General features: G+C 40.5%; 1 protein-coding gene and 1 non-coding gene across 4 annotated transcripts in view; both read left to right on the forward strand.

Annotated features, from left to right (window-relative positions):
• Window positions 1–18,189, forward strand: part of ylpm1 (YLP motif containing 1) — a 78,833-nt gene extending 60,644 nt beyond the window's left edge. For all 3 annotated transcript variants that reach the window (XM_062968311.1, XM_008124123.3, XM_008124168.3), the window contains one exon: window positions 27–18,189. The gene's annotated coding sequence lies outside the window, so the exon portion shown is untranslated. The remainder of the gene's footprint in view (window positions 1–26) is intronic.
• On the forward strand, window positions 18,031–18,194 carry LOC134295732 (U1 spliceosomal RNA). The gene has a single exon (XR_010002369.1). It is a non-coding gene; the product is annotated as a U1 spliceosomal RNA (small nuclear RNA).
• Window positions 18,195–27,448: the final 9,254 nt, after the last annotated feature.

Here is a 27,448-nt window from a genome sequence, read left to right on the forward strand (position 1 = left end):
CTGTAAATGTTGTCTTTTCTTTGCAGACCGTTTGCTTTGGTGAGAACAGAACACAGGGTAGCATGGAGAAGGTCATTATCCATCTTGAAAGTTGTGTACTTTTCTTTTAAAACTTTTACTTTGTTGGGTACATCCACATTCTTAACTGGTATTGTCCAGGATCCCCAAGTTACATGGAGTCTTCTTGCATCTAAATGTGAAAGAAGGTTTTTGTGTTAAAATTTGTAGTTTTAGCTTTTACGCTTGCAGTAGAATGAAATGGTAAGGCCAAGAACATTTTCTTCGCTGTATTATCACAGAATGTCAGCATTACTATTGCATTGTTGCTTTGTGGCTGTTGTTATTTTATACTGTACAAACTGTAGTTTATTGTACTAGAAAAAAAACAATAAATTTTCACTAAGAATTTAGTGAATTATACTGTAGTTGGCTGTGTTTTATGTGAGCTCTTTCTTTGTGTGGGTGAACAGCTATCTTTAAAAAATATGTGATCTGTCTTTTTGCAGACTGTTTTTCAAAAGGCCCATATAGAAGAATGTGAGTGAATGAGCCCAGGTGGCTTTGGTTGTTAGAGAATTTTGACTCCTTATAAACATTTTTTTCGAAGTATTTTTATTATACACACAAAAAATTAAACATGCACCAGAAAGCATTAGTTGATGCACAGAGAAAAAACATCTTTGCTCCAAGAGGCCTTTGTTTTACACCAGAGAGTAAATAAGTTGCCTTCAGGAAAGATGGTTGAGTGACTTTCCATACAGTGCTCTCTCTGTCTCATGACATGCATGGCTTCACATATTTGCTAATGAACAAATACATTTACCCTTCTAGATTTCCAATTATGTTGTGAATTATATGGCTGGAGAAGATGCTGGATTGAAAGCCTGAATGAGGCTTTTTTTGTTAATTATCTTTGAAATTGTTGTTCTTAGTTTTAGTTTGAAACGGGGAGGGTGATCTGAAAGCGGCTTCAGATTCTGTTTAGTCAGTCAGTGATTGCTTTGCAGGCAATTCCTATTCATGAGCACATTAGTACTGATGAAGGCATATTTCCATATTGAAGAGGACCACAGTTCAGTATATCATGAATGGTTTGGTTTCCTATTGTAATGCATTTGTTTACTTGACATTTTCCAGTCTGATTAATTATGTATAATTTAAAAATTGTTCATTCTCAGAATGATAATAGAATATCTGAATGTTAAAATGCCACGAAAGCTTATTCGTATGTATACTTTCCCATTATATCATGCTATTTTTTGTTATTTGTAAATTATTTTTGGACCTGCATTTTATGGTAATTGTATAAAGACATAGAAAATTGAAAGCTTTTAAGACCTTGTAGAGGTCAAGATGGCACTCCTATTGTTTTTATTTTCTCATATCTCATGATATAAAGGAACCCTATAGTATTCTCAAAGCCAGAATAATAACTGAAGTTGGACAAAGATGGTTAGAAAAATCTCTTTGAAGTATCGTTTTTCTGGGGAGGAGGCAATATGTTTAAAATAATTATCTTTTTCTTATCTAAACCTTAATGTAGTCTCTCCATACACACATTTAAGGAAAAGAAGTTCATGGCTAGCACTGAGACATATTGCCATGAGACATTTGTTGGTAGCAGAAGCTGTCCACCTGAGATAGCAACCTGATTTAGACAGATTTAAATATAATACTAGATGGAAAGGCATAACTTAGGAGTGAAGTATTAGATGCACTCACAAGTCTAACAATTTCTGGAAGGTCACAATTGCCCATTTCTGAATTTCAACTAAGCCTTTCTCTACTGTTTGTGCATATGCCATCACAGGGGTCAGTCAGATTCCAATCAGTATTCAGGCCTGGGTTCTTCCTGTCTAGCTGTAAATAGATCTGACTGGAGGTGGCCCAGAGAAATAATCCACAAACAGTTGGCACATTTATCAAGGGGAATGGCTACCCACAATTACTGGCTGCACAACAGGTCACCCAAAAGCTGGCTGCACTGACTTACTTATCTATTATATGTTTTATAAATATTAATGACTCCTTCTACCCTGCCTCATTGCAGACATCTTTTTGTGGTGCTAAAACTGCATATGCAAGTAGTGGTTGACGTAGACCATATAGAAATGGCCTTATATTTTGTGATCTAGGTATTTTTATCAAATTATAACATGCATGTAACCACTGTTCACTCAGTAATGTAGATGATTTATTTCCTTCTGTTTTATGGGCTCTGTTAGTCTGATATGCTTAGTCCTTTCAATATACTTAATAGTCAAAAATAGACAAAAAAAGTACCCAGTGACTGTATGTTGCCAAAACATTTAAGTAGATAGTGCTGAAAAAACAATATGAAACCCCAATTGTGACTGAGGGAAAGAAAATATTAATGATGAAGGAGAATCCCGGGAAGGCTTCACAGAAAAAGGAAAGAATTTAATTCGCTGGTGGTTAAACTGAAGAACAAAGGCACCCCCTTTCGATGGCTCTTCCCAAAGGGCATCTCCTTCTACCATAAGTCAAAGAGTCATTAGAGATGCAGGGAAGGTTGAACAGTTCCTAAGGAAATACGCCCAGGACTTTCCGAATGGAGAACAACAGCTTGCAGGCGATGAGAGCCAGGGGCACAGAAGGGGTAAAGGGGTGCCACAGGAAAGGAAAGAGCTAAAGCGGAAGGAGCAGGAGGAAAATGAGAAGGAGAGCACCCAAGCGGATAAAGAAAAAGAAGAGGAAGAGGAAGTTGAAAAAGTGGAAGAAGAAAATGAAAAAGTGGGGGGAAAGACTAACAAATAAAGGGACATTAAGAGTAATGAACTGATTATTGGGAAATATAATATGTTTCTTTTGCTGACTGGGATGGGGAAAAGGTGGGGGGGATGGGGTTGAGTAGACTTAAATGTCTGTATAAAAATTAAAAATTATGTCTTGTAATATTAAAGGTTTAAATGAACTTGTGATTCAGTGAGGAAAATCTTGAAATATGAAGATCTGATTGGATCAATAGAAAATTTTTCTATTGCTTTCAAATGTGGTTTTAACTTGGAAAGCATTTGTCACAGATGTGAATCCCAGTGGATGACTATGACTTTGTAGGTACTGAACTTTTAAGTTTGACTTCAGCCATTCTTTATGTGTATCTGTATCTTCTTTTTAATTTGGGTTATTTGTATTTTATTCATAGGCAAGTGTTAACCTTCCATAAATCCAGGAAATTCCTTTCTATAGATGGATTATAAATGTATTGAGTTGGGTTATAAATCTCACTTTTTCTTCTGTTTCCTTTCTGATTTGCAATATATATTTATAAAATTAAAATTAATTAAGAAATTAACATAAGACTATTATAGAGATTTTGTCATAACTAATAAGTCTGGCAAAGAGGCTGTTGCTCTTAAGATTCTTCATCCATTTATCAGATTACAGCTGTCCCCGGATTAAGAACAAGATAGGTTCTGTAGATTTGTTCCTAAATTGAATTTGTATGTAAGTCGGAAGAGGTACAATTTTTAAGTGTAATTCCAGCCAATTTATTTTTAGTTTTGGATAGCACAGGGATGGGTTAAGACCCCTGTAACATTTGCTTTGCTGTCTATGCAACTGTTAAGAATATTGCATCTTACTTTCTGTCCCTGTGACAATTGGATTTTGAAATTTTTGGGCTGTCATAGAAACAAGGATTGGCGAGAAAGCTTTAGTGGAGCTTTGCCTTTCCTATGAGTCTTTTTCCTCTTCTCACCGCTTTTTGTAACTAGAAGTTGGATGTAAGTGGGATGTTTGTACCTTTGAGAGGTGCTAAAAGGTAATAGGATGCCTTAAGGTGCTAATACGTGTAGTGGCCTCTCAGCTCCAGGTGTTCCTTGGTGAGGCAGATTTTCTACATCCATTTCAATCTGTTGTTGTCCTGGCAATAAGACAAAATTGGGTTTGGTCCTTTTAGTGAATGTCTTGCTTTGATGCTTTTGATGCTGTTGATCATAGTATTCTGTCATGGTCTTCAGTGCACTTTTTTACAGTGGCTTCATTCTTTTCTGAAGGGAAGAACCCAAAAATGGTACTGAGGGATTCTGCTTCCATTCATTTTCCCCATGCTATTTAACATCTGCATGTTGTAACCAGTGGGAGAGCTTTCCATAGTTTGAGGTCAGTACCATTAGTACACTGAGCAAGTGATTGGATGTTCACTACTGTGCATATAAATGACATGGGATATGGCAGCAGTAACCTCCATATGATACCTAAGGAATGCTACTTGCATGCCTACTTCAGCTAATGGGAGGGTTTGGGCTACATTTCTATAAGTTTTCACTTTTTGCACACTCTTAAAACAGTTTGGTTTAGATTCAAGCATTGTTCCTGGCAATTCTGCATCCTTGGACGTCATGCAGAAATTTGAGGTGACCATACACAGAAACACAATACAGAATCACTTGTTACCAAACACTGATGTCAATAACTATGGATGATATTATCTCTCTACATGGTTTTACCAGTGGGATCTTTCTAGGCACTGTTGGATTAGATAGACTTTTGGTCAGTAACAGCAAGATAGTTTATTTGTTAAAACAATACTTTCACTTGCATGATGTTGTACATTGGTCTTCTGATTCTGAGGGAGAAGGAGGTGGTTGAAGACACAGCAGGACTTGGGGATTTAGGATTAACTGGTGATGATGAAGACAAGGGAGGAATGATAACAGATATGGCAGAGATCCCTACTTTTTTGGAGCGACAAAGGGAGAAAGAAGGCAGAAGAAGGTCAGCTTAGGCTAGCAGAGAGAACACTGAGCAATCAGACCTTGCCCAAGGGTCAGCTGTGCTGGAAAGTTAAGGGCCACAAATTAGCAGCAAGGCTAGAGCCCAGTGCTGGCTGCAACCTTCTTACTTTCGAGAAAGAGCCTGAACCCAGCATCGTGTACATATAGCGTGGAATCTCTGAAACCTGTTATTGACAATTCGTAAGCCTGTCTAGTAAAAGCTATATTTGATGTCTGCTTCAAAGACTTTTGTTTTGACTTTACTTGAAGATTAATATCGAGATATTGCTTTCTGTTTTCTAAATTGCATTATCTTTATTTTGGCTGAAGTAAAGCTCTTTTTATTTGCTTTCACTTGTGTTAAGGATGTTTCTGGCGCAGAACTGGACACATATGGCATATGAGATATCTATCCTCCAGCCTCATTAAGCCCGGCTTAAAGAATATAGATGATTTACCCCTAAGCATTCATTCACCACAATATTTGTTACATTTCCACATATTTCTATTGATACATGCCTTTTTATTAAATTTATTTATGTTTATATAAACCTCACATTTATATTGATAAAATCCTAATCAAATGCACCAATAACATCCCACAGTGGGCTGAACTCACACCAGATTAGACTGAGGCAAAAATCTTGTTATAAAGTGATATAGTAGTAAACTTTGCAAATCTTACAATTTCTTCACCAGTCATGTATTTTTTCAGTTATATTGTTTAAGAAGAGACGTTACATATACCGGCATATAGCACTGTAGATTGTCACTCTTCCTTTATGTAATGAATATCAAACTATATCGAATAATATTTTAATTCTCATATTCTAATTGGTGCTCTAATAACCACATAAAATCACAGTGTTCAACTGCATTCAAATTTGCCAGTACAGGCAGCCCCCAAGTTACGAACAAGATCAGTTTGTTTTTAAGTTGAATTTGTATATAAGTAGGAACAGGTACGTTTTTAAATGTAACTCCAGCCACATACACACGTGCACACACACGCACGCACACACGTGTATATATAAGCTTTGGATAGCATAGGGAAGGGCTGATACCCCTGTGATGTTTGAGGTCTGTATCCCTGTTCAGAAGATTTCATCTCACTTTCTATCCCTGTGGTATTTTGGATTTTGAAAAATTTAGTTTGTTGTGGAAACAAAGATTGGTGAGAGAGCTCCAGTTGAGACACCTGAAAAGAGTTTCCAGGAATGAATTTCCCTACTTAGGGAAAGATTTCTCTCACTTCCTGTTGTCTCACCCCTGTTCTTAACTTTGAGTTGTTTGTAAGTCAGATGTTTATAACTCGGGGATTGCCTGTACATTTTGCCATATCACCTGATTTATATAGTTTAAAAGAACAATTTTAGTTTTATTTCATGATCTGTTTGGATCAGCACCATCCTGGTCTGCTGTTGGGAATCTGTGGAGACTTCTTTCTATCCCATTGCTATCAACACTTGTAACAAACTTCTTCTGAGTGAGCTGCTTTTGTAAAAATCACTTTCATGTGGATTCTTAGCACACACAAAAATAATAATCAAAGATATTGTATAATTGCATATTCACAGACACCTCTGTGTCTGACTCGTCAATAACTTAATCTCAGTATAGTGATCTCAAAATATGCATGTATATAAACAAAATCATGTATTTAACTGAAGACAGTAATGAAACTATTCACAATTACTTGTTGATCAAATGTGTTATAAAATAATGCTTTAACTTAGCTCTTATAGTTATTTATGCCCTGGAAGAAAGGTGGGATAAAAATTTTAAAACATAATGCGTGACTATTTGTATTATCCTTCCTAAAACACCCCAACAGACTTCACTTTGTCCTCTGACTATTCTAACAACTGTCACTCTTCTTAATTTTACTCTCGAACTCTAACTGACCTAGATTATGATATGCAACAGCCTTTTCACAATCCCATTTGGACATTCCACCAAAGTCCAATAACTCTCCCAACAAACTGTTTCCTTATTTCATGCAAAACAATACAGTACTTAGCTATACATGACATTATATTACCTTACTTTCTATAACGTAAGCAAAACAACATTGTCTATATTTGAAACAAATATATTATTTTCTAAAAAATAAACACAAGTCTAGAACTTCACAGACATACAAACATATAAGGTAAGTAAGTATACAAGTGTTCCTTCCTGGTAGAGTAGATGCATAGAACTTGAGATGTGGTTTTTGTGACTACCTTTCCAATCTGAAGTCTCATAACAACTTGTAATCCACTTCTGCCACTGGTTAAATACAACCTGAATTGAAAGTGTAGAACAACATATGATGTGGGGCAAGCTCTTTCACAGTCATTCTGTACTGAGTATTTTGAGGGGGGGGGGGGGGGTGTTGTACCCGGGCAATCTAAATTCTGCATCACCAGAAGTCGTAGTGTGTAAGGTGTTAAAATGAAGTATATCTAACATTTTATTTTTCATAATTGTGATATTTGCCAGTCATGGATATGAGGAAAGATCTGTTTCCACAACCACTGAAGTGATATTCAGCTACTTCTGACATTTAAATCAGAAATGCTAGAGGATTTTTTGCTTTAAAAAAGGTGAGATCACTAGTTGATTTATGTGTCCATTATCATGCATTCCTGTGAAATCACGAGATTTGTGTAGCTTTCACTTATAAGGCGTGTGGAAGGAACTTTCTTGTGATTTGTGGAATAGAGATGGGGTTTTTTTACACATATCTGAAGCAGACAAAAATATATTGATAGAATCAACAATAAGATGAAATAGAACAAATTCTCAAAGGTTCCCAACTTTCACAATGAATTTAAATTAGAAATAAATAAGCCTTAGTAATGAATTTATTTGCTTTCATTAGCTCATTTCACTGATATCTGTGGACAATAGAGCCACTTCATCCAATTGAACAAATAACACTAAATGTGTTTCATAAGAAGTGTATTGTACATATTTCCATTTCTTTTTTCATTCCTTTTGTAATTGTGCATTATAACTTGAACTCATCAGTTTTCCAGAATCTCCTGTTTCCAGAATGATGAGTGTGCAGTTTTGTCATAAAATCTTTGGATACAGGATCTGATAATTAATTGAACTTGCAAGCTGTTCCTTGCTACCACACTACACACACTCTTCTGCAATGTTATAACTGGCATGTGAAAAACAACCCTCTCAGTGCAAGCACTAGACCTAATATCCTTAACACTTCATTGACAAATCTTTATAGAGACTATTCTCACGTTTAGTTGAGTGTTCTCGTTATACTTACTCTGTGATTAAACCCTAATGTTGAGTGACAGATTTGTACACAAGTCAAGGTTATAAACAAAGTTTATTATTATTATTATTTATATTAAGTCTTTTCTTATGCTAATATTCTTCATACTGTAGTGTTTTATTCTTTATTTTCTTGCATTTTAATCTTTCATTTTTGTGTTTGTTCAGTGCATTCACACTAAATTAGAAATACTAGCTTTTAATAATGATCAAAGTGGAATATCAACTAGTCTACTTATTACTGTTTTTATTCCATTGTTTTCCCCACTGCATTACATAAAATAGTCGGTCAAGTCGCTCCTGACATGGAAAAAAAACCCATAGAATATTGTCTTGCCTTTGAGATACTAAAATGCCATTGACTCTATACTGAAATTAATTGTACCTACTTAGTTTTTACTTGCATGACCATTGCTCATTATCCAACAATGTTATATTTAACTAGTAACAGTTATTCCAGTTTCATTCATCATCTTGTTGTAAACAAGAACTGAATACATCATGCGTAACAAAACCCAACATTACAGAACATCAGTGGGAATATAAGCATTGGAGAGAGCTCAAATATGCTACGTATTGTAAAAATAATTGTGTTACAAATTCCATCCATCAAGATGTTGCCCTTTCTTAAATTTATGCTGCATCTCTAATATCAGTTCATTGTTTTTTTTAAAAAAAATGTTGAATGGCCATATTTGTGTATTTGTTAAAATTATGTGTGCTGCTTTTCATTTTCACAGAGAGTTCCATTGTAGGTTGCTGTGAGTTTTCCGGGCTGTATGGCATTGTGGTTCACAAAAATAAACTCATAACATAGTTCCATTGTGTTTCACAAAATAAAGTCATAACATAGTACAATAAACTGATCAATAAGAAATAGTAAAATATTCCATTCACATTACAAGACTATGCTGACAAACCAGAAAAACACTTGTGCAAACAAATTTTAAGTTTTCAGTGGGTACACTCCTCAATGGGAAGAACATTCCTTGCAGTAGGTGCCACAATAGTCTAGGTCAGAGCTTTCCAAACTGTGTCATGACACATTAGTGTGTCAGCTGCAGTATTTAGGTATGTCGCACAAATGTAGTGAGAAATCCCTGGAGTCTATGAAATAAACAATAAACCATTTTTCAATATATAAATAAAAGGTTTTCATGTGATACGTTGTACTCCCATACACTTTGTTCTTACCATTTAAGCATGTGTCCATATCACTTATTAGGGATTGGTTTAGGCTCTTGTTTGCTAGGGAAGCTTAATGACTGTGTTGAAAATGGTGCATGTCTAAAACGTGTGTCATCTCCATGAAATGTTTGGAAAGCTCTGCTCTAGCTGATTCGTGGCCATACCTGACTTGGATGCAACAGAAATACAGCTGGGTGTTATCATTGTATAGGAAACAGTCCCAAATCCTCCACACCTCACTGTGGCATGGTGAGTCCTCCTGCTCTCGTCTGATTTGGAAATGACCTAGAACTGGGCTCAGTACATGAATAGGAGTGCCTGATAAGATTGGGAACTAAGTCTCTCTGAAACACTGGGTAGCCATTATAAATCACTGTTCACCGTACTGGGTTAGATGGACCTAAGTTTTCACTTCAGTATAAAATAGCTTCCTGTATTCCTGAAATGGCTTATAAAGACTGGGGTGATCTACCTATACAGTAGATAACCTCAACTTTTTATAGCCTCATATATCAACAATAATGTATTGGCTCTGCAAGTAATTGGTATATTAGTGAATAGCTTTCAGCACAGGAATCATACGTTATGCAGTAGAGAGCACCGCCGAACAGTCTAACCACCATATTCTGGGCCAGCTTTTGCTTCTGAATGAGTCTCAACAGCAGCCTTCATGACATGCATTACAGCAGGGCAGTCTTGAGGTTATTGATACATGAATCGTTTTAGATTGCCTAGGCATGTCCAAGAACTATCACAGCTGCTGTATGAGTCGATAAGAAGGAGGTTTGTTACCATATAGAGGCTGCCTGAGCCTCCGATGGCAGATGAATCCCCGAGCTCCTCCAAACTACATACCTATACATGCCGTAGAAATGCAACCCTATCCATAACAGGTGAGTTACCCAGTTTCTGAGACCAGAAAATACTAATAGTGCCTCTATCTTTTCAAGATTATATTTTGACTTACTGGTAAACTTCCTCCAATTTTCTGTATCACAGTACTAATTCAAGTCATTCATAGACTTGCTCAGCTTGGATGTTTCAAAAGTAGTTTTAAGTATACTGATAGCACTTAAGTTCAAATCCTCATTGTCATTCATACAAATGCTAAATAGCATTGGGGTCACGACTGCTTTGTCTAATCTACAGCACCATGATCAAGAAGCTGAGACACAGATCCCAATATTATTCTGTGGAATTGAAACCTCAGGTACAAACAGAACTATAGCAATATAAGTACTTTATATTGCCATCCTGGATATTGCCAGTTGTATAAAATATGAGAAATGAAAAGGAAGCAGTTTGATCATTTTCCCTCACCTGATAAATAGTCATCTGTCGGGGTGACTAATGCTAATTCTGTTCTTGAAGCAAGAATGGTTTCAGGTACTCTGCATTTTCTAAGGTCTTGCTTGGCAAAGGTGTCACAAGCCACCAAGCATATGAAAATATTATTTGCCAGATGGAGGAAGCCTTCATGTCACTCAAGAAAGTTTCACTGGACAGCTACTAAAGGATCCAGTAGAGTCACCAAAATAAACTTTTTCTCCCTTCACTGCCACACGATACAGGATTATCTACCCTATCACATACATACTGTCATAATCATAGCCAATCATAACCGTGTGATCTGTCTCTCACAATGCTTGACAGAAACCTAGATCGAATGCATCATGGGTATTCTTGGCAAGACTTGTTCAAAAGAGGAGATTGCGTATGGTTTGCTCAAGGTCACCCAATTGGTTTCCATGGCCAAGCAGAAATTTGAATCCTGGCCTCTTAGAGTCCTAGCCCACTCTCAAACAATTATACCACACTCCTTTTTGGAACTTCAGCTCCTAGACACTGACTGAATGATGCTGACAATGTTTATTAAAATGTGACTTTTCCAAACTCTTGACAGGTTTCTGAGGTTGATACCCAGTTTTATTAGCCACATTGGGTACATCTACATTGTATGATCACAGCATTTTGATATCACTTCAGCTGTCATGACTCCATCCTATAGGATCTGGAGGCTGTTGTTTGGTGAGGGACTAGGAATTCTGTGATGGAGAATTCTCATTAATTTCCTCTATGTACAACACTACAGTAGAAACCAATGGGATCTACAGCATGAGAAGGGTACTCGGGACACATTAGTGTGCCTTATTCACCACCCCATAGTAAGGCCAAGATCTTGGTAAGTATGTGTGCTCTAATTCTTAGAAGCCTCCAGAGCATTTAGAAAGTATTGATTGTCTAAGTCATACTTTTAAAATAACTTCTGTCTTTGCAGCAACAGGATGGGGGTGGCTGATGCTGTGGAAATAGTTTGATTGTAACAACTTGCTGTAACCCACCAGTAACAGAATCGGGCTTCTCACACCCAAAAGGAATGATTAAATCAATTGCTATATTGAGTCAAATACATCACAGGAGCTCCATGGAAGTTATCTACTCCTAAGCCAGACTGCTAAATATTCTTGGCATGAAAGTTGAGGTCCCCCAGATCTGTTAACTTTAAGGTCTCAACTGCATACATAACATCCCCTCATGGAAGGATCATATGCAGCAGAATGGATTTTGAACTAAAGGGTTCCAATTTGACTCTTTAGTTCAAAACTATGTATAGACTCCAAGGGCTCCATTCAAGGGCTCCTGATGGGCAAGATCAAAATTTCAAGAACCAGAGAAATAAGACCTTTCTTATAGCATGTGATAGAATGTCAGTAAATATGTATCCGTACACACCAAAAAGCTACTGTGTAGGAAAGCTGTGTTCTGTTCAAGTAATGGAGCTTCAGGCACTGTTTCGCTGTATAATAAAGCAAAATCCTCAAAAGAGTGACGCCTTTGTTGCCCAACCAAAGTGCACAAAACACATCAGCCAAGCTTTCAAGATTCCACTAGCTGCTTCATCTGGCCAAAAAAATGTCATACATGTGATAGTGTAGGAGGTATAGGCCTCCATTTTGTCTTTGAAATTTCTGTTGTAGTTCAGTTGGTTTGGAGGAATCAATATAGGCAAAAGCTGCCCTCATTGAACAAAGGACTGAGACAAGAGGCAGCAAAAATGAATGTATCCAACACAATTGTTTTTCTTATGCCATATGATCACAAATCCATAAAACAAAACACTAAACAAATATATAGAAGTGTATAGCAATAATTTTTTTCCTTATAATCACTTTGAGGGAAATTAAATGAGGTAGGTTTCATTCAGGGGCAGATGGGAAAGTGACGACTCTGAAGTCAGCAAATGAGCTTCACGTACAAGGAAGCATTAGAACCATGGTCTGGTTCTAGAGTTCAATCCACTGCATCACACCATCCCTGGATGATAGCATTTTTTTTCAGTATTCAGAGGGTGATTTGACTATACTTCAACTATTTCGAAGCCACCTACCTTCAAAGCCGGCATTATAAGGTATGTGCTTTCCTTTCACAAAGCTTTTGACAAAGTTTGTTTCTCTGCCTATTAAATATTCCTTTTGTAGCACAACCCTCCATTTTGCAAGAAAATTATTAAACATTTTATTGAATGCATATTTAGTAAATCTTGGCTTTTATGATCTCACAAGACTATTAAACTTGTATGAGGCAAATGAGGTATGATAGTGCAATACCCAAAGTTTCTTGCATTATGACAGGTCACCAGAGACACTGTACTACTTCATGACTCACATAACACTGGATTGCAGTGGAGATGTAATCACAATTTCTGGGTGTCAATTTGATTGTCTCTTTTCCAAGTTGCATGGGCCTGAGATTCTCAAGAGGCTTCCACCTCCCATCCAGGTGACAGGTAGGTATGATCTGAGTATTTTCTCTAAGCTATACAATTCCTTTGTACTTAGGTTTATAAGAAGTGGTATAGCATCAAACTATATTTTATAGGCATATATAATGTTAATGTCTATTTCCTACCAGAATGTCTGGAATAAAACAGTCCAGTAACAGAAGTACTTATCCTTTGTGTGGTTTTTCATTAATTCATTTCTCATTTCTCTTAAGGACGCCAAATTAATATTTGTAGCCAAAAGAAGAAAGAATATAAAATATTTAATGCCAACATTTGAGCAATACTGTAAATTTTAGCATTATAAATAATGATGCTCCAGTATTGCCATGATTGTATTGACGAAGAAGTAAGTATCTCAGTATGACAATGCCAAGGGTCCATCTTTGGGCCACCCAAATTATTTAGGGCTCCTCAGCTCAAAATTTACATGAGTACATGGGTACAGACTAAGATCTACAATGACCTTTAATAATGAGCAAGGTGGTATTAATTTAAGATGTTTAAACTCTTAGGCTCTCCATAACAGAATGCTTGTGCCCATTTTGTGACCTATGAAGATAACATGCTTCTGCAGAAGATGTGAAGTTGTGATATTGTGTGTTGCAGCTCTGTAAATAGTGACTGTTAAATGCTCTGATGCAGGTAAGTATACAATTCCTGAATGCTGTTGAGACTGATTTAACAGCCTTACCAGCTAATAATAAACGGAACAAGGTTTTGAATGTGGTGCTGTTTTTATTTTATTGACTTTTTACTAATGGGTAAAGATTAGAACATACCTGGAGAAGGACTATAACCAGTTGATAAAATCAATATGAAAATGGTAAGCGTACATCAGATTCCACTCTGGAATCTCCTACTAGGGTTGAGAAAGGCCTTTTAGGAAGACATTGCCAATCCCAGTTCCAGGAGTTGGCAAAGTATGGCCTTAAGATATTTTGTAACTACATCTTCCAGCAGCCCAGGAATATCTGGAGAGATGCTTAGTATAGCACAAACCCTTGCTTTGTGCAGTTCTAAGTTAGATGGAGCACTGGTTGAACTGAGTATAAGCCAACATCCTATGTGTTCCTACATTCTTGATCTCTATTCCACCAGGGGATGTTTAAAAATGGCATCAATTATTTTGTAAGAAATCCGTGTTCACATACATGCATGTATCATACTCCGTGCCCACATATGTGCATGCATAAAATTTCAACCCTGCCTGATTTTAAGTGTCTTATTTCATCACTAATCTAAACTAGGCTTCTAAGAATCAATTACATTTTACAGACTTGACCTATCCAAGCCAATCTGTGTCAATGTCATGATTTACAAGAGACTAAAATCTAGTATTCGCAGTTTTTGTAACATACATTGTCACAAAGGAAAGAGTATAATGAGTTATGTGTGCATAGTTTTGCTTTGCTTTTTAATTTTGTGGCTCCCAATTTAGTAAATTATCAAGGATTTTTTAATGAAAGCATTAAGCTATTTTTAAATAGCAGTAAGCTATTTTTCAATGCCTTCCTTTCACCAGCTGACCTTCATAATTACATGAGCTGATGATATTTGACGTCAGTATATTGTTTGAATAATGTTTCTTTGTGGTGTTGGTAGTCTGTTTTGAGTAGCTGGATTAAAGAATAGTCATGATTGATTTACTAAGATTATTCCAGTCTAATAATAATAATTTTATTTCTTACCCTCTTCTCCCCACGGCTTGAAGGGAGACAAAGTACTTAGGCAACTTAGGTGTCCATACAAGTCCAAAGACATTAGCTTTACACTGAACTTCACTACAGACTGAAATCGGTGCTGTAAGATTTGGTTTGTGAGGCATTGTGTCCCCAGAGTTCCCGACAGGATGATTGAGGGATAGACTTGCTAAGTTTGTATGCTTTGCCTGTTTTTCAATAAAACTTTGTGCTCTTAACCACTTGTGTGTTTATTATCTTTGAATTGAAAAAGTGCCCATTACCCTTGGCAAGAGCTGTCCCCTGGCTATTGGAGGGGCTTGCTTGGCTTCCCTCTGATATCTTTCTACTGGTAGGCAAAGCCCCTTTTTACCCAGGAATTCAATTGTGAATTCCCTATTGCAGAAGGCCATTTAATTGGGATGTGCTTTATTTTTGCCATTATTTTTGTTTCATTGCCCTTTATTAAGGTTTAACTTACATTACAAGCTGCCTTGGCTCTATGTGTTGTCAAAGGCTTTCATGGTCGGAATCATTTGGTTGCTGTTTGGCCGTGTTCCAGAAGCATTCTCTCCTGACATTGGTTCTCATACTGGCTAAAAAGTGGAATCATTCATTAATGGTCCTGCTTTTATAAGGAAGGAAACAGTAAATGCCATGCTACCCATTTGTTTGTAAGCCTTTCATGATTCTTTTGAATTAATAGGTGAACAAGTTATTTCTGTTTTTGAGGGAAGTGATGGCAAAGGTCTTACATGTCATTATGAGCAGGCACACAAGTATGTTGGTAATAAGAGTGCAAGGCCCCAAATATGTACAATTTATATAGCACAGCTGCTGAATGGAGAAAAATGGTGGGAAATGGTTCATGCTAGGTTGTAGACTTTGTCAAAAGTATCTGTCTAAGACTCTGGGAGGACAGAGTGCAAGTCCCTGCTCAAACATGAAAACCCACTGGGTGACCTTGATTAAGTCACACTCTCTCAGCCTCAGAGGAAGCAATGGCAACCCCCCCCCCCCCCCCGAACAAATCTTGCCAAGAAAACCCTGTGATAGGTCTGCCATAGGGTCACCATTACTCTGAAGTGTCTTGAGGGCATACAACAACATGATATTGCCTGGGAGTTGGCATTTCTAATGATTTGGGGAAATGTATGTCGACATATTTCTTATGATAAACAATCACTTGTCAAAAATCACCACTGGCCGTTTGTAATACAGAAAGTTAATTAGGCATTGTGTGAAAAAGTGTTTGCTGTATAAGAAGATAATGAAGAATTGGGTTGCTGTGAGTTTTCTGGGCAGTATGGCCATGTTCTAGAAGCATTCTCTCCTGACGTTTCGCCCACAACTATGACAAGCATCACAGAGGTGAGGCATATTGGAAATTAGTCAATGGGGTTTATATATCTGGAATGTTCAGGTTGGGGAGGGGAGAACTCTTGTCTGTTGGAGGCAAGTGTGAATGTTGTAATTAATCACCTTGATTAACATTGAAAAGCCTTGCAGCTTCAAGGGGTGGCTGCTTCCTGCCTAGGAAAATCATTTGTTGGGAGGTGTTAGCTGGCCCCGATTTTTCCTGTCTGGAATTCCGTTTTCTGAGTGTTGCTCTTTATTTACTGTCCTAATTTTAGAGTTTTTTTTAAATACTGGTAGCCAGATTTTGTTCATTTTAATGGTTTCCTTTCTGTTGAAATTGTCCACATTCTTGTGGATTTCAATGGCTTCTCTGTTTAGTCTGGCATGGTGGGTGTTAGGAGTTGTCCAGCATTTCTGTGTTCTCACCTCCCAACAAAGGATTCTCTCAGGAAATGAATATACAGTAGAGTCTCACTTATCCAACATTCACTTATCCAGTGTTCTGGAGCCTCCGGTGGCCAAGGGGATAAAAGCCTTGTGACTTGAAGGTTGGGTTGCTGACCTGAAGGCTGCCAGGTTCGAATCCCACCCGGGGAGAGTGTGGATGAGCTCCCTCTATCAGCTCCAGCTCCATGTGGGGACATGAGAGAAGCCTCCCACAAGGATGGTAAAAACATCCGGGCGTCCCCTGGGCAACGTCCTTGCAGACGGCCAATTCTCTCACTCCAGAAGCAACTCAGGTTGCTTCTGACACGGAAAAAAAAATCCAGTGTTCTGGGTTATCCAGCACAGTTTGCCTCCTGCCCTGATCCACAGCTGTTTCTCTAGGCAGCAAAGATTGGACTTTTAATGAATTTAATTTCCAACAATGTTGTTACTGTAAGTTCATTTTACGCAATTCTATCTTTATTTGTAGTCAATTTTTTAGTAGCCAATGTTTTTTTAATCAATGTTTTCAATACATTGTGATGTTTTGGTGCTAAATTCATAAATGCAGTAATTATTACATAATGTTATCTTGTATTGAACTGCTTTTTCTGTCAATTTTTTGTAAAACATGTTTTTGGTGCTTAATTTGAAAAATCGTAACGTAATTTGACATTTAATAGGCTTTTCCTTAGTCCCTCCTTATTATCCAACATTTCACTTATCCAACATTCTACCGGCCCATTTATGTTGGATACATGAGACTCTACTGTATTTTGCTCCCTTTTTATAAATATGCAGTGCTTCCACTATCTGTGGATCAGAGAAATGCAAGGGTAAATTGTTGTTGTTTATTAGCTACCCACGTCTCCTCGGGGCTCAAGGTGAGCTCCCCACCCTCTACCCAACTGGGTAAACTGCATTATTTGGCAGTGTAGACATAGATCCAACCCTGGAGGCAGGGCGAGGAAAGCTTTTCCTTCTCCCTGCCGCTAGGGGGCGCTGCTCCGCTCCTCTTCCCCCGCCCAGGAGGAGCGCGCAGCCGTGAAGAAAAGGCGGCAGCGGGGCGGGGTTTCGCGGGTGATATGCAAATGAGGTGCCACGGATAGGCATTATGGGAGAGCGCAAACCGGGGCGTCTCAGGGTTCAGGGATGGCAGAAAAGGGGAGTCTAGTCCCGCGGCTTAGGAGGTCTTGTAGTTTCCTTCCAGAAAAACAGAAAGGAGGCAATTGAGGGCGAGGGAAAGGCGATGGGCTCCGTGCGTAAACCTGTCTCCCTCTCTCTCTGCCGCCAGGGGGCGCTCCCTCCGCTTCTTTTTGTCTCCCTTTCCGAAGCTCAGCTCGGGAAGGGCGGGTGGGATGCAAATGAGGCCCCGCTGCAGGGCAGTGTGGGAGAGCGCAAACCCGGGCGTTTCGGGGTTTAGGAGCCGGATGAAGGGGGTCTTGCCCCACAGATTGGGGTTTACTTCGAGAAGGAAAGAAATGAGGTGTTGAAGGCAGGGACGAGACGATGCCCGCCGTACGTTAGAGTGTATGCGGCACGGGTGGGGTAGGCGGCAGGCGAGGCAGAAAGCATACTTACCTGGCAGGGGAGACACCTTGATCATGAAGGAGGTTTTCCCAGGGTGAGGCTCATCCATTGCACTCCGGGTGTGCTGACCCCTGCGATTTCCCCAAATGCGGGAAACTCGACTGCATAATTTGTGGTAGTGGGGGACTGCGTTCGCGCTTTCCCCTGATTTTCTGGTATTCAAAAATAGATTTGAGCGGCTCCTCGAGACTATTTGATTATTTTTTTGTCAGCTGTGAAGAGCAGAACAAACAATTCTGCGTATGTATGCTTGCCCACAATGTCCTACCTCATGTACAGAGGAGGAGTTGCTTAAAGCTACGGACAATGTAGTTGCTGTTGCCTGCTTTTGGTCTGACATTATTTAGTTGTTTTGTGATTTCCTCTATTTTTTTCATCATTTTTAAAATGTATTTGTTATGCAATGCTTTTGACACGAAATAGATAAAAGCTTGATGTATTGGTTTTGTTGTCCTTTGGTGCTCCTTTTCTCCAATTTGTTGGATCCTGTAGAGGATTGACACTCTAAACGCTTTCACGCTGGCCCTTTACTATCTCTACTCACTGTTCTCTCCTTTTCTACAGAGTCCTTCTTGCTCCTCATAAGTATATAAATCAGTCATATTAGCACCTCAGGCCTCTGTGGCTTAATTCAGTGGTTCTCAACCTTCCTAATGCCCCCAACCCCTTAATATGCTTCCTCATGTTGTGGTGACCCCCAACCATAACATTAGAATCATAGAATCATAGAATAGTAGAGTTGGAAGAGACCACATGGGCCATCTAGTCCAACCCCCTGCTAAGAAGCAGGAAATCGCATTCAAAGCACCCCCGACAGATGGCCATCCAGCCTCTGCTTAAAAGCCTCCAAGGAAGGAGCCTCCACCACGGCCCCGGGGAGAGAGTTCCACTGTCGAACAGCTCTCACAGTGAGGAAGTTCTTCCTGATGTTCAGGTGGAACCTCCTTTCCTGTAGTTTGAAGCCATTGTTCCGTGTCCTAGTCTGCAGGGCAGCAGAAAACAAGCTTGCTCCCTCTTCCCTATGACTTCCCTTCACATATTTGTACATGGCTATCATGTCTCCTCTCAGCCTTCTCTTCTGCAGGCTAAACATGCCCAGCTCTTTAAGCCGCTCCTCATAGGGCTTGTTCTCCAGACCCTTAATCATTTTAGTCGCCCTCCTCTGGACGCTTTCCAGCTTGTCAACATCTCCCTTCAACTGTGGTGCCCAAAATTGGACACAGTATTCCAGGTGTGGTCTGACCAAGGCAGAATAGAGGGGGAGCATAACTTCCCTGGATCTAGACGCTATTCCCCTATTGATGCAGGCCAGAATCCCATTGGCTTTTTTAGCAGCCGCATCACATTGTTGGCTCATGTTTAACTTGTTGTCCACGAGGACTCCAAGGTCTTTTTCGCACACACTGCTGTCAAGCCAGGCGTCCCCCATTCTGTATCTTTGATTTCCATTTTTTCTGCCGAAGTGAAGTATCTTGCATTTGTCCCTGTTGAACTTCATTTTGTTAGTTTCGGCCCATCTCTCTAGTCTGTCAAGATCGTTTTGAATTCTGCTCCTGTCTTCTGGAGTGTTAGCTATCCCTCCCAGTTTTGTGTCGTCTGCAAACTTGATGATCGTGCCTTCTAACCCTTCGTCTAAGTCGTTAATAAAGATGTTGAACAGAACCGGGCCCAGGACGGAGCCCTGCGGCACTCCACTTGACACTTCTTTCCATGATGAAGACGACGCATTGGTGAGCACCCTTTGGGTTCGTTCGCTTAGCCAATTACAGATCCACCTAACCGTAGTTTTGTCTAGCCCACATTTTACTAGTTTGTTTGCCAGAAGGTCGTGGGGGACTTTGTCGAAGGCCTTACTGAAATCCAGGTACGCTACATCCACAGCATTCCCTGTATCGACCCAACTCGTAACTCTATCGAAAAAAGAGATCAGATTAGTCTGGCATGACTTGTTTTTGGTAAATCCGTGTTGACTATTAGCAATGACCGCATTTGTTTCTAAGTGTTCGCAGACCACTTCCTTAATGATCTTTTCCAGAATTTTGCCTGGTATTGATGTGAGGCTGACCGGACGGTAATTGTTTGGGTCGTTCTTTTTTCCCTTCTTGAAGATAGGGACCACATTCGCCCTCCTCCAATCTGCTGGGACTTCTCCCGTTCTCCAAGAACTCTCGAAGATAATTGCCAGTGGTTCTGAAATAACTTCCGCTAGTTCCTTCAGTACTCTTGGGTGTAGCTGATCTGGCCCTGGGGACTTGAATTCGTTTAGAGAGGCCAAGTGTTCCTGGACAACTTGTTTCCCTATTTGGGGTTGGATTTCCCCCAATCCTTCGTCCATTCCGTGTTGCTGAGGTTGAAGATGGCTTTCTTTTTCTGAGAAGACCGAGGCAAAGAAGACATTAAGTAGTTCTGCCTTTTCCCTGTCCCCTGTCGCCATCACCCCATCTTCTCCTTGCAATGGCCCTATCGCCTCCTTTTTCTTCCTTTTTCTACCAACGTAAGCAAAAAAGCCTTTTTTGTTGTTTTTTATGTCCCTGGCAAGCCTGAGCTCATTTTGCGCTTTAGCCTTGCGAACCTTTTCCCTACAGGTGTTGGCTATACGTTTGAATTCTTCTTTGGTGATTTCTCCCCTTTTCCACTTCTTGTGCATGTCACTTTTGAGCTTTAGCTCAGTTAGAAGTTCTTTGGACATCCATTCTGGCTTCTTTGCACTTGTCTTATTTTTCTTCTTTGTTGGCACTGTTTGTATTTGCGCCTTGAGTATTTCACTTTTGAAAAACTCCCATCCATCCTTAACTCCCTTGTTTTTTAATATCAGCGTCCATGGAATGCCGCTCAGTAATTCCTTCATTTTTTGGAAGTCAGCTCTCTTAAAGTCCAGAATGCGTGTTTGACTTGTCTTAGTTTCAGCATTCCTTTGTATTGCAAACTGCAGGAGCACATGGTCACTTGCCCCTAAGGATCCAACCACTTCAACTGTATTGATCAGGTCTTCCACATTTGTTAAGATTAGATCAAGAGTTGCTGATCCCCTTGTTGCCTCTTCTACCTTCTGGACCATAAAATTATCTGCAAGGCAAGTGAGGAATTTGTTGGACTTTGTACTCTTGGCTGAGTTTGTTTTCCAGCAGATATCGGGATAATTGAAATCGCCCATGACTACTATATCTCTTCTTTGTGCCTGTTTGGTCAGCTGTTGACAGAAGGCTTCATCAAGTCCTTCATCCTGACTCGGAGGTCTGTAGTAGACACCCACGACAAGATCTTTTTGAGTCCCGGTTCCCTTGATTCTTATCCAGATGCTTTCAAGCTGGTTTCCCGGATTACAGTCTTGCATTTCTTCTGCAACGTAACTGTTTTTGACATATAAAGCTACTCCCCCTCCTCTCCCCTTTGTTCTATTTCTGTGAAAGAGGTTATAGCCCTCAATGGTTAAATTCCAGTGATGGGAGTCATCCCACCAGGTTTCAGTGATGCCTATGACATCGTATGTGTGGTGCTGTGCTAGGAGTTGGAGTTCGTCTTGCTTATTTCCCATGCTCTGAGCATTAGTGTAAAGACATGTAAGCCCCTGTGACCTCCCCTTGAACTGTTTATTTGGGATTATTGTGCTCTCTGTACTTGGTCCTTGCTGTGTTTGTGCAGCCCTCCGTTTAGCCTTTCGGCGGTTCTTTGTGGTCGTGGGTAATATAGTGTTCGCCAGGCTGTTGTTCCCCTCCCCCAGTGGATCTAGTTTAAAGTGCGCCTGATGAGGTTTGTGAGTCTGTGTGCAAAAAGATGTTTTCCTACTTGTGTGAGATGCACCCCATCGCTTGCCAGTAGTCCATCCTCTTGGAAGAGTAGACCATGGTCAAGGAAGCCAAAATGCTCCTCTTGACACCATTTTCTGAGCCAGTTATTGACCTGTACTATTTTTTCGGCCCTTGTAGAGCCGTGTCCTACAACAGGGAGGAGGGATGAAAAGATCACATGTACATTATACAGTTTTAGCTTTGTTCCCAGAGCTCGAAAATCATTTGTGATCTTTTGAAAAGTATGCCTAGCGGTGTCATTGGTACCTACATGAATCAACATAAGGTGGGGAGGGTGATGGGGCTTTAGGAGCCTGCTGAGCCTCTGAGTGATATGGTGTATTTTTGCCCCCGGGAGGCAGCATGTTTCTCGAGCCATCCCATCCGGTCTGGAAATGATGGCTTCCGTTCCTCTAAGGAGGGAGTCACCTACTACCAAGACCTGTTTCCTTTGAGGATTGACAGGCTCCCTTTTGTGCAAGACAGTGTTTATGTCCCCTGAAGAGTGTTCCTGTTGAAGTGAATCATGTAGGTGTAAAGTGTTGTCCTCCTCCTCAACATCCCCAGTGCATTCATCAATGACAATCCATTGAGATACATCCGAGAGCCCATTACTCTCCCAAGGATGTTCCTGTTGCTCCTGGTCTATGATTGGGGATGGAGCATTTGCATGATTACATAAGTGTGACTGTGGTGATGCACTCTCCCCGTCAGGGGTATCCCCTGCGCATTGATCCAGGGTGGTCCACTGAGTGGTATCTAAGAAACTGTGGTCCTCCACAAGATGTGTTTCCTGATTGTATGTTAATGATGTAAGAATTTCAAATCTGTTGTGTAAATGCAGCTGAGCAGAGGAGTTCTGCGGAGGCTGCCTGGTCCTGCGTCTCCTTCTATGGGTGACCTCCTTCCAAGCCTGAGGGTTGTCTACCTTTGAGTTGATCTCCCCATAAGGTTCCTGATCATGGTCTTGGTGGTGTTGGTGTGATGCAGGCTGCTGATCTACAGCAACGTGTTGTGCAGTGTCCAAGAAGAGCTCGAGTGCCTGAATGTCCTTAAGGGTCTTAATACGGTGCTCGAGCTGTTGGATCCTCTGCTCCATCAGAGTCATCTGTTTGCATTTGGAGCAGATGTAGTTGTCTAGTTTTTGTGTGAAAAAGCGGAACATGCCACAGCTGGTGCATGTGATGGGAATGTTTTGCTTTTGTTGCATCTCTTGGTGAGCGTGGTGGCCAAGTGGGATCTTTGTACAGTTAAGTAATATGCACGCACTTTATGCGCAAACTGCAACAAACCACCTCTTTGTGTATTTGTTTATGTTGCTTTGTTTCCTGTATGTACTGCAAAGGATAGTTAGTAAAGGTGCCTTTTTCGTGCGCGCCGTCAGGCGCGCGCGACACTGGCAAATAAAGCTTTCCCAGAAACTCAATTAACAGGGGACAATGCCTGCTGTCAATCAACTTAAGTACCTGGCTCTCTTTCAACACAACAGTCACACAACAGTTAGACTTTGACCACAGGAGCCAAGCCCACACTCAGTTTAAAATCTTAGCCAAATCTTAGCCAAATCCTACCTGAAGCCAGGGAGCAAAAATGTCCTCCTGCTGCCTCTGCTTCTGCGAGAACCAACTGCCCTTCTGGGATCAGGCTCTGGCAGAAACTCACACTGGCAAATAAAGCTTTCCCAGAAACTCAATTAACAGGGGACAATGCCTGCTGTCAATCAACTTAAGTACCTGGCTCTCTTTCAACACAACAGTCACACAACAGTTAGACTTTGACCACAGGAGCCAAGCCCACACTCAGTTTAAAATCTTAGCCAAATCTTAGCCAAATCCTACCTGAAGCCAGGGAGCAAAAATGTCCTCCTGCTGCCTCTGCTTCTGCGAGAACCAACTGCCCTTCTGGGATCAGGCTCTGGCAGAAACTCACACTGGCAAATAAAGCTTTCCCAGAAACTCAATTAACAGGGGACAATGCCTGCTGTCAATCAACTTAAGTACCTGGCTCTCTTTCAACACAACAGTCACACAACAGTTAGACTTTGACCACAGGAGCCAAGCCCACACTCAGTTTAAAATCTTAGCCAAATCTTAGCCAAATCCTACCTGAAGCCAGGGAGCAAAAATGTCCTCCTGCTGCCTCTGCTTCTGCGAGAACCAACTGCCCTTCTGGGATCAGGCTCTGGCAGAAACTCACACTGGCAAATAAAGCTTTCCCAGAAACTCAATTAACAGGGGACAATGCCTGCTGTCAATCAACTTAAGTACCTGGCTCTCTTTCAACACAACAGTCACACAACAGTTAGACTTTGACCACAGGAGCCAAGCCCACACTCAGTTTAAAATCTTAGCCAAATCTTAGCCAAATCCTACCTGAAGCCAGGGAGCAAAAATGTCCTCCTGCTGCCTCTGCTTCTGCGAGAACCAACTGCCCTTCTGGGATCAGGCTCTGGCAGAAACTCACACTGGCAAATAAAGCTTTCCCAGAAACTCAATTAACAGGGGACAATGCCTGCTGTCAATCAACTTAAGTACCTGGCTCTCTTTCAACACAACAGTCACACAACAGTTAGACTTTGACCACAGGAGCCAAGCCCACACTCAGTTTAAAATCTTAGCCAAATCTTAGCCAAATCCTACCTGAAGCCAGGGAGCAAAAATGTCCTCCTGCTGCCTCTGCTTCTGCGAGAACCAACTGCCCTTCTGGGATCAGGCTCTGGCAGAAACTCACACTGGCAAATAAAGCTTTCCCAGAAACTCAATTAACAGGGGACAATGCCTGCTGTCAATCAACTTAAGTACCTGGCTCTCTTTCAACACAACAGTCACACAACAGTTAGACTTTGACCACAGGAGCCAAGCCCACACTCAGTTTAAAATCTTAGCCAAATCTTAGCCAAATCCTACCTGAAGCCAGGGAGCAAAAATGTCCTCCTGCTGCCTCTGCTTCTGCGAGAACCAACTGCCCTTCTGGGATCAGGCTCTGGCAGAAACTCACACTGGCAAATAAAGCTTTCCCAGAAACTCAATTAACAGGGGACAATGCCTGCTGTCAATCAACTTAAGTACCTGGCTCTCTTTCAACACAACAGTCACACAACAGTTAGACTTTGACCACAGGAGCCAAGCCCACACTCAGTTTAAAATCTTAGCCAAATCTTAGCCAAATCCTACCTGAAGCCAGGGAGCAAAAATGTCCTCCTGCTGCCTCTGCTTCTGCGAGAACCAACTGCCCTTCTGGGATCAGGCTCTGGCAGAAACTCACACTGGCAAATAAAGCTTTCCCAGAAACTCAATTAACAGGGGACAATGCCTGCTGTCAATCAACTTAAGTACCTGGCTCTCTTTCAACACAACAGTCACACAACAGTTAGACTTTGACCACAGGAGCCAAGCCCACACTCAGTTTAAAATCTTAGCCAAATCTTAGCCAAATCCTACCTGAAGCCAGGGAGCAAAAATGTCCTCCTGCTGCCTCTGCTTCTGCGAGAACCAACTGCCCTTCTGGGATCAGGCTCTGGCAGAAACTCACACTGGCAAATAAAGCTTTCCCAGAAACTCAATTAACAGGGGACAATGCCTGCTGTCAATCAACTTAAGTACCTGGCTCTCTTTCAACACAACAGTCACACAACAGTTAGACTTTGACCACAGGAGCCAAGCCCACACTCAGTTTAAAATCTTAGCCAAATCTTAGCCAAATCCTACCTGAAGCCAGGGAGCAAAAATGTCCTCCTGCTGCCTCTGCTTCTGCGAGAACCAACTGCCCTTCTGGGATCAGGCTCTGGCAGAAACTCACACTGGCAAATAAAGCTTTCCCAGAAACTCAATTAACAGGGGACAATGCCTGCTGTCAATCAACTTAAGTACCTGGCTCTCTTTCAACACAACAGTCACACAACAGTTAGACTTTGACCACAGGAGCCAAGCCCACACTCAGTTTAAAATCTTAGCCAAATCTTAGCCAAATCCTACCTGAAGCCAGGGAGCAAAAATGTCCTCCTGCTGCCTCTGCTTCTGCGAGAACCAACTGTTTTATTTTCGTTGCTACTTCATAAATGTCATTTTGCCACTGTTATGGATCATAATGTAAATATCTGATAAGCAGGATGTATTTTCATTCACTGGACCAAATTTGGCACAAATACTCAATACGCCCGAATTTGAATACTGGTAAATGATTTTGTCATTTGGGAGTTGTAGTTGCTGTTAGCCTACAATCAAAGAGAATTTTGAACTCCACCAACTTTGGAACTGAACCAAACTTGGCACACAGAACTCCCATAACCAACAGAAAAAACTGGAAGGGTTTGGTGGGCACTGACCTTGAGTTTTGGAGTTGTAGTTCACTTACCTCCAGAGAACGCTGTTGACTCAAACAATGATGGATCTGGACCAAACTTGGCACAAATCCTCAATATGCCCAAATTTGAACATTGATGGAAGTTTGGGGGAAATAGACCTTGACATTTGGAAATTGTAGTTGCTGGGATTTATAGTTCACCTACAATCAAAAAGTCCCTGAACCCCATCAAGGATAGAATTGGGCCAATCTTCCCACACAGAACCCTCATGACCAACAGAAAATACTGGAGGGATTTGGGTTCCTAAAACAATCAGAAATACGTGTTTTCTTATGGTCTTTGGTGACCCCTCTGAAACCATCGTTGCTAACCCCCTACCCACCCCCATTGAGAATTGCTGCTTTAGTTGATCTGGAAAAGCATGGCCTCACTTTGTTGGTCTACAACTATTTAGCTGATTGTGATCCCTTTGTTTTATCAGTTTCAAACTTACTTATTATGCAGTGCTTTTGACATAAATTCAAAAAATGTCCTCACTTCACTACAAAAGACTTTGCAGACCCAGAGTGACTCCCCAGTCTCTTAGGGACCCACTGCCTGTTAGGACTTAATGTCAGTGAAAACTCATAAAATACAGCAGAGCATCCAAAAATATGCAGTCAGGATACTTAGGGTTGAGCATTCAGCTCTCAGCAAGCAGAACGTGAAGTGTTGTGGCTGGAAAAGAATTTAGAGTTTAGGAGGCAAACATACAGAGTTCAATCGTTATAATCACTAAAAGTTTACAGTAGAGTCTCACTTATCCAACATAAGCAGAACGTTGGATAAGCGAATATGTTGGATAATAAGGAAGGATTAAGGAAAAACGTATTAAGCATCAAATTAGGTTATGATTTTACAAATTAAGCACAAAATCATCATGTTTTACAAATAAATTGACAGAAAAAGCAGTTCAATACACAGTAATGTTATGTTATGTAGCAATTACTGTATTTACAAATTTTGCACCAAAACATTGCAACATTTACTACAAAAACATTGACTACTAAAAGGCAGACTATGTTGGACAATAACATTGGATAAGTAAAGCTTGGATAAGTGAGACTCTACTGTATAAACCCCACTTGCCTAGTTTCCAACACCTCACAACCTCTGAGAATGCCTGCCATAGATGTGGGCAAAACATCAGGAGAGAATGCTTCTGGAACATGGCCATACAGCCCGGAAAATGCACGACAACCCAGTGATTCCGGCCATGAAAGCCTACGACAACACAGCAGGTAGGCTGTTAGGAATTGTGAGAGTCGAAG

This window comes from Anolis carolinensis, chromosome 1, assembly GCF_035594765.1.
Source record: "Anolis carolinensis isolate JA03-04 chromosome 1, rAnoCar3.1.pri, whole genome shotgun sequence".
Lineage (NCBI taxonomy): Eukaryota > Metazoa > Chordata > Lepidosauria > Squamata > Dactyloidae > Anolis > Anolis carolinensis.